Below are 9,677 nucleotides of genomic sequence, written 5' to 3' on the forward strand. Positions count from 1 at the left end.
GGCTCAATCTAACACAGAATCATTTGTAAGTGGGCCATTTAATTCTGTCATTTCTATGAAGAAAATGAACAGGGTGGATTGAAAGCCAAATTTGTATCTAGATGCTAATTTAGGCCCTTGAGTCTTCCCTTCCCCTACTCCATAGCTCCCCCAATTTCCCGTTTTCCTCGTGCCATAATGCTGCTTTCTGAAAACCATACACAGTCATCTAATCTAAGCTCGCTCTACCCACAGGGGTCTGAGTTCTCACAACCCACTTTACCTCTCCTTAATAGCTCAACCTTGGTCTTGGGAGGATAGCAATCTGATCGGCTCTCCTGGCTTTCTTGCACTGAGGATGTGAATGACTGATAGCTTTGTTTAACGTTTAGTGGTATTATTAGTGCTATTCACAAATAATTGGATTCTCCTCTTCTCCTGGACATATGGTTGGCCATTTCCCCATTCTTTTTATTTTTTTGCTTTCCTTTTGAAGCTAGATGTAGTCATGTGCATTGCTTTAGTCAATGAAATGTGAATGGAAATGATGCATGCCACTCCTGGGGGGAAGCTTTAAGTGTGCGATTTGTGATACTTCCTTTCACCAATAGGGGTGGTTGTGAAAGTGCATGCCAAGATGATGCCTGTGTGGGCCTGGATTACTGAGTGACTAATCCGAGCAGAATCCCATGCCAACTCATCACTCCTGTCTCAGCCAATGAGGCTCAATAGATGGGAGGGGATAGTCTAATCCATACAGGCATTCAGAAACCCAAGCTCCTTCTACTGAGTGATTTCCTTAGGGCAGAGTTTGGGAAACTACAGCTCATGGGCCAAATCCAGCTTGTTTTATTGGAACACAGCCACACTCATTCATTTACATATTACCAATGGCTGCTTTCCTGCTCCAGCAGCACAGTTGAGCAGTCATGGTGGAGATGGTTTAGCTCCCAAAGCCTAAAATATTTACTATCCAGCCCTTTATAGGAAACGTTTGCTGGATTTTGCCCAGGACCTTGGAGTTTCCCCCCGGGTACTCTGAATCCAGCTGGCAAGTGAAGGAAGAGAGAGAGAACAAGGAGGATTGCATGAAAGGTTTTGGAGCCCAGTCCTGAAAGTGGCATTTGACAAAGACACTCTCCTTTGACCCAAACTTGAGTCGGTCTCCTCTGAGTCCTCTACCCGACTAGGCTCAACCTTGGGTTTCCCTCTCTGTCCTTGTGGGATCTAGTTTAAACAATAATCCTGCCAAGTCAGCTTAACAAAAGTCCCCCACCCTTGGTATCTGACCACCCTCAATATCTTATCATCCTGGCCTGCCTTCAACAAGAATTCTGTTGAGTTGCTCTAACAAGAATTTTCCTTACCTCTGATGTTATCTCTTAGTAACTTTGCATCCTACTGGCTCCCATCCTGCTCCTTGGCTATAAATTCCCACTTGCCCAGCCTGTATTCAGAGTGGAGCCCAATCTCTCTCTCCCACTGCAGTGGTCCCTATACCTGTCTCGATGGTTCCTACCTTGAATAGAGTCTGCCTTGCCATCTTGAGCAAGTATCATGATTAATTTTTTTCTTTAATAAGAATATCACTTTTATCCACGTTCCAGTGGCCAGAACTCAGTCACCAGTCACATGTCATCACAAGGGAGGCTGAGATATATAGTCTAGTTGTGTATCTAGGAGGAAAAGGCAGAAGGTTTGGCGAACAATCCCTGCCACATCTGCCTACATGTGTGCTTCAGCTGCAGTGTATCTTCCAGTCAGCCCTGGCTGGGGCAATAACTGTTGACAATTAGGAGCATTTCCTCTGCTGTCCCTCTAAGCCCCCTTGCTCTGATCAGCTGTGGTTCTTCAATGCTCTGCTCACACAGTGATTATCCACACACATCAGTCTGAGGGAGTAGTAGTGTTGGGTAGGGTCTAGCTGAACCATAGACTTCATTCTGTCTGGGGCATGCACCATTATTAGAGCAAGTTCTGCATCAGAGTGCAAGAAATTCTGGCCTGGAACTGGCAATGTTTTGATCTCATACTCAGAATGCAGAACATAATGGTATCAATCTCTGAAAATCAAATGAAATCTTGTGGGAGTAGGATAGGCCCAATGAATAAAATTATATAAAACAATTTCATACTTGACATTTACTGAGAGAGGCTTAACTTTTCCTACATATTTTAGTCTGTTCAGCTGGTATTATTTATTCATATCTCTTTCCCCATTTGGTTCACAATTTATCTTTTGGGAGCCCAGAATTAAACTGTAAAAATGTATATGTGCTAGACACTGTTTTATGTTCCATCAATGGAGAAGTCATCAAAATCTCTAACAGAATAAGATTCAACCTATTACAGAGGTGATTTAGCTGAAATAAAATGTAATGCTTAACTCGGAGAAGCTGGAAAAAAATGAGATTTAGGAATATGGAATTGAATAATCAGTTGGTGAAATTACAGTGGTTTCTGTCAGTCTCCCAGTTGAGAGAATATTAGGACATCAAGGTTATGAATGACCAGACCCAAATGAGGATACACGATGGCTCAGCAGGACAAGATTGGCTTCTGATTCCAATGACAACAGATTGTTCCCTAACAGTGACAGAATTAAATAAAGAAATCCATTGTCCTGTGTCAATTCCTTTGGTTGCATGATCATATGTTATGGTGTGGAAAGAATTCATGTACACCAAATTAAAAAAACAAAAACAAACCTTAAAGAACATGGCAGTTTTCTGACAAAGACCACTGTGACTAAACATTTACTCACATATTTTATAAGATACAGGGAAGTTCATGTACAAATACATGGATGAGAATCCTATGAGAGACACTGGGGAGGGAAGTTTAAAAAGAAAAGTCCATAGAGTGAATGGGAAAAGCTAAGGTGAGAGTATTAGGTTCCCAGTGCTGCTATAACAAAGTAGCACAAATGGAGTGGCTTAAAACTATGGAAGTTTATTACGTTGCAGTTCCAGAGGATAGAGGCCTGAAATGATGATGTCAGCAGGGCTGTGTTCTCTCTACATGATCTAGGGGAGGAGACCATAGGTGGTTGCTGGCAATCCTTGGCATTTTTTGCTTGCAGACACGTCACTCCAATCTCTGCCTCAGTTGTCACGTGTGTGTGTGTGTGTCCACATACATCTATTCTCTTCTTAGAAGGACCGTGGTCATCTTGGATTAGGGTCCACTGAAATCCAGTATGATTACATCCACAAAAACTCTATTTCCACACTGAGTCACGTTCACAGGTACTGGGGTTAGGGACTCAACATATCTTTTTGGAGGACACAGTTCAACCTGCAACAGTCAGTCTCTGAAGTCTTCTATGATGGTATCCCGAGGTTGGCAGAACAGCCCATAGGGAGGGAGGGGCTGCCCAGCACCACTATACAACATGCAAAACAAGGTCAAAGATGGATCTTCAGTAGAAATGATAATGGCAATAACAACGAACTTATCAAATACTTAGGATGTGCCGGTTTTTCTAAGAACTTTACAAGTGTTATCTTACTTAATTCTCGGGCTGATGCTATGACGTAGGTACTTTAGCCCCATCTTACAGATAAGGAAGTTGAGGTGATGCAGGATTTTTCTCGACTCCTTCACGGGACTCACGGCAGAAGTGCCCCCTCTACTTGGCCCCTCGGCGCTCAACCCTTTGTGGGAGGGAGCATGTGAACAAGCGATGCAGGATCCAGCCAGCCACTCCAGGGGCCAACACAGGAACGAGCTCCATGCGGCCCGCAGCCAGACCAGGAATGTCGCCTGGAGGGCAATGCGGCAGCACCCAGGTGAGGGTGACTGCTACCCCAAAGCCCCACAGGGGGTGCTACAGTGCTCCTTTAGTTCCGCTGTCCATGGACAGTGGTTTGTTAACAGCTCCGCTGGCCCCTTGCCTCGTCATGCAGGGCGGCTGCCTTCCCCCCTCCCCCACTCCACGGCAAGCCCAAAGGTACAGGATGGGGAGTGCCTGCTGATTGGTTTCTGAGTATGCAAAAAAGGTTAAAGTGAAAACACCACTCAAAGCTGGGTACAGCAGTGTAGAAAACCAATCAGGAAAGGGTAGGTATATGTAGAATAGGTGAAGGGTGGGGACCAATCAGAGGAAAGCATGCCAAACAGGAGGACAAGTTCTCAATCCAGTCTGAGAATTTAACTTGTAACTTGGCCTTCAGGCTTTAAACTGTCTTCAGCTTGGAGGTGGGGTATCACTGGGACCCAACCGTATCTGCCTGGGTATTTGGCTGCCTCCTGTCGCTATCAGAGGCATAGAGAGCCAAAGGTGGGATTGAGAAAAAGCTCACAAAAATAACAGGAAGGGGAGCTTAGGCATGGTGGGAGACCTCAGGTGAAGCCTGAGCAGATCCAGCTGCTCACCTAGAGCGACTTGGGGTACTACGAAAGCTGCCTTGATGGAAGCTTTCCTCTCTTTCGAAATCACCTACATACTTGAGACTGCCTGAAATTCACAATAGAAAGGTATTCCTTGAGACAGACTTAGATCCAAGCCAATTTGAAAGGGATATTGAACGTTCATACATAAACTATGTGAATATATACTTGGGAGTACTTGAAGGGTTGACATATATTGAGCAGACCATAGAGAATAACAATTTATTTAGTGTTACCACCCACTGAAATTGTCTTGAATGAGGAATCTCTTGGATAATTATAGGTAAAAATATGCTTATATGTAAAGGTAAATATTGTGTGATTGTAAATCCAGAAATAGTAGAAGGTCATGATTAAGATTGTAGACCTGGGGCCAGGCTGCTCACGTTCAACTTCTAGCTCTGCCCTCAGCCTGGGACCTGGGATGGGATACTAAAACTTCTTCGTGCCTTGGTTTCCTCACCTATATAAAATAGGGGTGATAATAACAGAACCTACCTTGTAGAGTTGTTGTGAGGATAAATGTGTTAATACAGACTTTAAAACAGGGTCTGGAACATAGTAAGTGAGAATGAACACTAGGCAAGGAAGTTGAGGGGTCATTCTGTTGTCATTTTTAAAAATGTTTATTTTTTGAGGCAGAGTCTCACTCTGTCGCCCAGGCTGGAGTGCAGTGGTGCAATCTCAACTCACTGCAACCTCTGCCTCCCAGGTTCAAACAATTCTCGTGCCTCAGCCTCCAGAGTAGCTGGGATTACAGGCATGCACCACCATGCCTGGCTAGTTTTTCTATTTTTAGTAGAGACAGGGTTTTACCATGTTGGCCAGGCTGGTCTCAAACTCCTTGCCTCAAGTGGTCTGCCTGCGTTGGCCTACCAAAGTGCTGGGATTACAGGCGTGAGCCACTGTGCCTGGCCTGAGGTCACCATTTTGTATGTAGGTTCTGCTGTTAGAGATGCCTTCACTTTATCTGAAACTTGATGTCAACATGGTGCCCAAAGGTACCTGCCAGCTCCTTAAAAGGACAAATCTGTCACTCTGATTCACTTCTCTTCATCTTTCATCAATATATTATTGAGTTAAAAATATTTTTAATTGTGGTAAAATACACATGACATAAAATTTACCATCTTAACTGTTTTAAGTTTAGTAATGTTAAGTACATTCAGATTGCTCTGGCACCAATCTTGAGAACTTTTTTCATCTTATAAAACTGAAACTTTGTATCCACTCATCAACTTCCCATTCTCCCTTCCTCCCAAACCCTGGCAATCCCATTTTACTTTCTGTTTCTATGAATTTGCCTAGTCTAGGTACCTCATGTAAGTGAAATCATACAGCATGTCTTTTTGTTACTGGATTATTTCTCTTAGTATAATGTCCTCTAGGTTCATCTATATTGTTGCAAATGGCAGGATTTTCTTCCTTCTTTTTTTTCTTTTGGAGTTCAGTGGCTCCATCTCGGCTCACTGCAACCTCCGCCTCCCAGGTTCAAGCGATTCTCCTGCCTCAGCCTCCCAAGTAGCTGGGACTACAGGTGCCTGCCACCACACCTGGCTAATTTTTTGAATTTTTAGTAGAGACAGGGTTTCACCCTGTTAGCCAGGATATTCTCGATTGCCTGACTTTGTGATCCATCTGCCTCTTCCTTCTTTTTTCAGAAGCTGAGTAATATTTCATTGTATGTATACAACATGCTTTGTTTATCCATTCATCCTTCTATGGACACTTGTGTCTATGTTCACCTTTTGGTGGTGTGAATAGTCCTTTCATGACCACGAGTGTGCAAACATGTCTTTGAGATCCTGCTTTCAATTCTCCTGGAGAACGCATCGCAGAATTTTATGCTGCCTAAGAAACAGAGTTCAAAGCGTTTTTCTGCTCTGTGCCACCTGGCTACCAGGCTGTCTTTAGCGTTTTCCTTCCCTGGCACAGACGAGTAGGATATGCATGAGTGTCCCTAATGTAGGTTTCATTTCTTCTGGTTGTTTGGTTGATGTCAGGGCTTCATGAGGATGTGAACCATTGATAAAAAAGTTTAGCTCTGTCTCTCCCAGACAAGTTAGCATTTAAAGACTGATTAGTTGTGCACCCAACAGGAATGGGGGGAAAAGCCTGATAAGTGGGTGGCAACATAGGTATCCTCCTCACTGCTTTTCTACCGTGTAGTGGAGAGCCTGCCATTGCTGCGGTGTTGAGGAGTGTCACAGTCCTGCCTGGCATTGAGTAATAAGTGGCGGGGCAAGAGCCCCAGCAGCTGAGTGAAACTGGTGCCCCTATGATGAGTTGGGATACAAGTAAAAGAATGTATGGAAGGATTCCCATCGCTTTCGCACCAGAAACCAACCCTCCCCTCCCAGAAGCATCTTCGAATGAGCAAAACAATCTCATATCCTAGGTGGGTTCCAGTCACCCAGTCATTCTGGTGACAGTGTGATCTGTTCTGTTGCTGGTGGCTCCACAGCTCTGGAATGTGTGGGGATGGGCTGCTGCTGTTCCATACTGCCATTGCCACCAGGACCCAACATCTCTTCCTGAAGTCCGCGATGCAGGATTTTCACTCCACCACTTGTGAACAGCCCACACCCAGCGCCCTCCCGCACCCACCATCTTAGTTCCTCCTCCAGGGCAGTGCACTCCTGCTGCCATAGTACCTCCTGCCGGGGAGAATTGCAAACTTCTCCAAGAGGCTTCTATTCTTTCTCCACCTTCTTTAAGGGAAGGGGTAAGGGGTGAGCACTCACTTTAGTGTTTAAGGCCCTAAATTATCAGTTGTTTCTCAAAATATTCCTTAACTGAGAAGAAGGAAGAGAGCCTCAAGTTGAAAGTGTATTTCCATTGGAAAGGTTTTAATTTTCATCTCTCCTGAGGTGTCTGGGAAGCAAGGAGGACCAAAGTTTTCCATGCAGAAGCCAAGGACAAGGATCTAGCTTTTTGCTTTACTGTGTGTGTGTTCGCGCGCATACGGGGCTGGGAAGAGGGAGGGAACATTCAGTCAATCTCATCTGTCTTTGATGTCATATGACCCACTGGCCCCCTCCACCCCCCCGGTTTGTTTTTCTTTACTCTTTTAATTTTGACTTGCAGAAAAGTAGTAACAATAGTAGAAGAAATTCCTATGCACTTTTAAATGTAGATTTATCAATTATCTGCATTTTTTCCTATTTGCTTTATATCGTTCCTCTTCTCTCTTTCACTCTCCGTATGAAAATGAAATTTCTAAACTATTGAGAGTAAGTTAGAGACACCATGTCCCTTTACCCCAGAACACTTGAGATGGACATTGGCTTACTTAGGAACAAAACAATGATCAAAGTGAGGAAATTGAACATTGATACGATGTTATTGTCTAATCCACTATTGGTATTCAAGTTTCATCTGTTGTTCCAGTCAGTAAGGTATCTCAAAATTCTAGCTATTTTTTTCTTGGTCTAAGATCTAATGCAGCATCACATGTTGCATATAATTGTTGTGTTTCTTAGGTTGCCTTTAATCAGGAAAAAGTCCCTATCCTTTCTTTGTCTTCCTTTGCCTTGATATTTTTTGAAGGTGACAGGCAAGTTAGTTCGTAGAATGTTCTTCAGTAAGGTTTTGTCTGATTATATCCAGGTTATGCATTTTTGGCAGAAGTACCAGATAAGTAATATGCTTTTCTACGCATCATATCAGGCTGTCTCATTTCAAATAATGAGCCCGATAATTTGGTAGATGATGTCTCATTAGTAGTGATGACTTTGGTAACTTGGGTAAGGTTTTCCCACTCTAAATCTATGTTTTTTCCCCTTTATATATATTATAAATTGTTAGTTTTCTTTATAGAGTGGGGGTCTTGCTTGCTCTCTTGCCCAGGCTGGACTGCAGTGGCCTGATTATAACTCACTGCAGCCTTGAACTTCTGAACTCAAGTGATCCTCAAACCTCAGCCTCTCAAGTAGCTGGAATGACAGGTATGAGTCACAGCACCCGACTCTTCCCTTTATAATTAATTAGACATTTGTGGTAGATATTTTGAGAACTTATAAATGTGCTATTTTTCTTTAAACTATGACTACTATTTTTTGCATCATTGATGCTTTTATAACTCCATCATTCCTTCTGTATTTATTAGTTGGCCTTCTACTATTTAAAAGAAGAGCCTTTTCTCTCTCATCAGTATGACATTTTTAGAGTTTTATCTTATTAAAGGGTTTTCATCCATTATTATCATTATTGATTTTGATGCTCAAATTGTCCCAGATTTGGCCAGGGCGAGTCCCTTCGAGTTGGTCTCTGCGTTCTTTTGACACGTCCTCATCATTGACCACCTCCTTACTTTCTGGCACAAGAAAATATTCCAGGCACATCTTTTACTTTCTCTGCCTGAGTCCCGATATCAGATTTTCTTCGAGGAGCCCTCGTTCCTTTTAGTGGAGAATGCTGTTCAGAATCAAGATCTGGGCTCCAATCTTGTGTTTGAGTTTAGCCATGAAATCAATCTATTTCTGGTCAACGTGAATGTTTGAATTCTTTCTCTTCTTAAAGGAGTCCAACTATGGTCCTGACCTTTCAGGAGTTATACATAAATCTTCTGGAGGCCTGTTGGTCATGGAGTTTCTCTGACCTTCTGCTGCCCCCAATTCATTCCCTCTTCTCTAGGAAAGACAGCCATCCCGGGGCATCAGCACAAAGTCTATAAAGTCCCCAAGGCTTCCCACTGGTGTGGGCTTCAAAGGCTGCAGGATATCCCAGTGGCAGAGTAAAGGAAGAATTAATGCAAACAAAACCTCAAGCCATATGACAGAATCTCAAACTGTTGGGCAAAAACGGACGCAGAGAAGCTGCTAGAGAAGGTGTTATTAGGATAGTTTCTCTCCCTGTTTTGAAGTCACAGTCTTGAAATGAAAAGCAAACTCTATTGTGCAAAATACCTAATGTTTCTTAAGGATTGACTATGTCCCAGACTGTGAGCTGTGCACGTGACACAAAGGATCTCATTTAATCCATGCAGTGACATTCCACGGGGGATCTCCTGTATCCCCAGGGAGGCCCAGAGAAATGAAGTCGAAAATGATGGAATTGGGATATGTATCCCAGTAGACTGACTCCTGAAACTGTTATACTGCTGGACTCACAGTCCCACGCAGAGGGCATGATGAGGAAAAGGTGGGCACCAATCTTTCCAGCACTGAGAGGGAGATGAAATGAAATGAAATCACTTGTGGTAGGATCCTATTGGAAGACAGAAAACCATTGTGTGTGAAATGTATGATGAAGCCCTAGAAAGATGTTTCTCTGAGTCAGTCATTAGTAAATAAGGGATCCAGGGT

Source organism: Theropithecus gelada, chromosome 18, assembly GCF_003255815.1.
Source record: "Theropithecus gelada isolate Dixy chromosome 18, Tgel_1.0, whole genome shotgun sequence".
In the NCBI taxonomy this organism is placed as follows: Eukaryota; Metazoa; Chordata; class Mammalia; order Primates; family Cercopithecidae; genus Theropithecus; species Theropithecus gelada.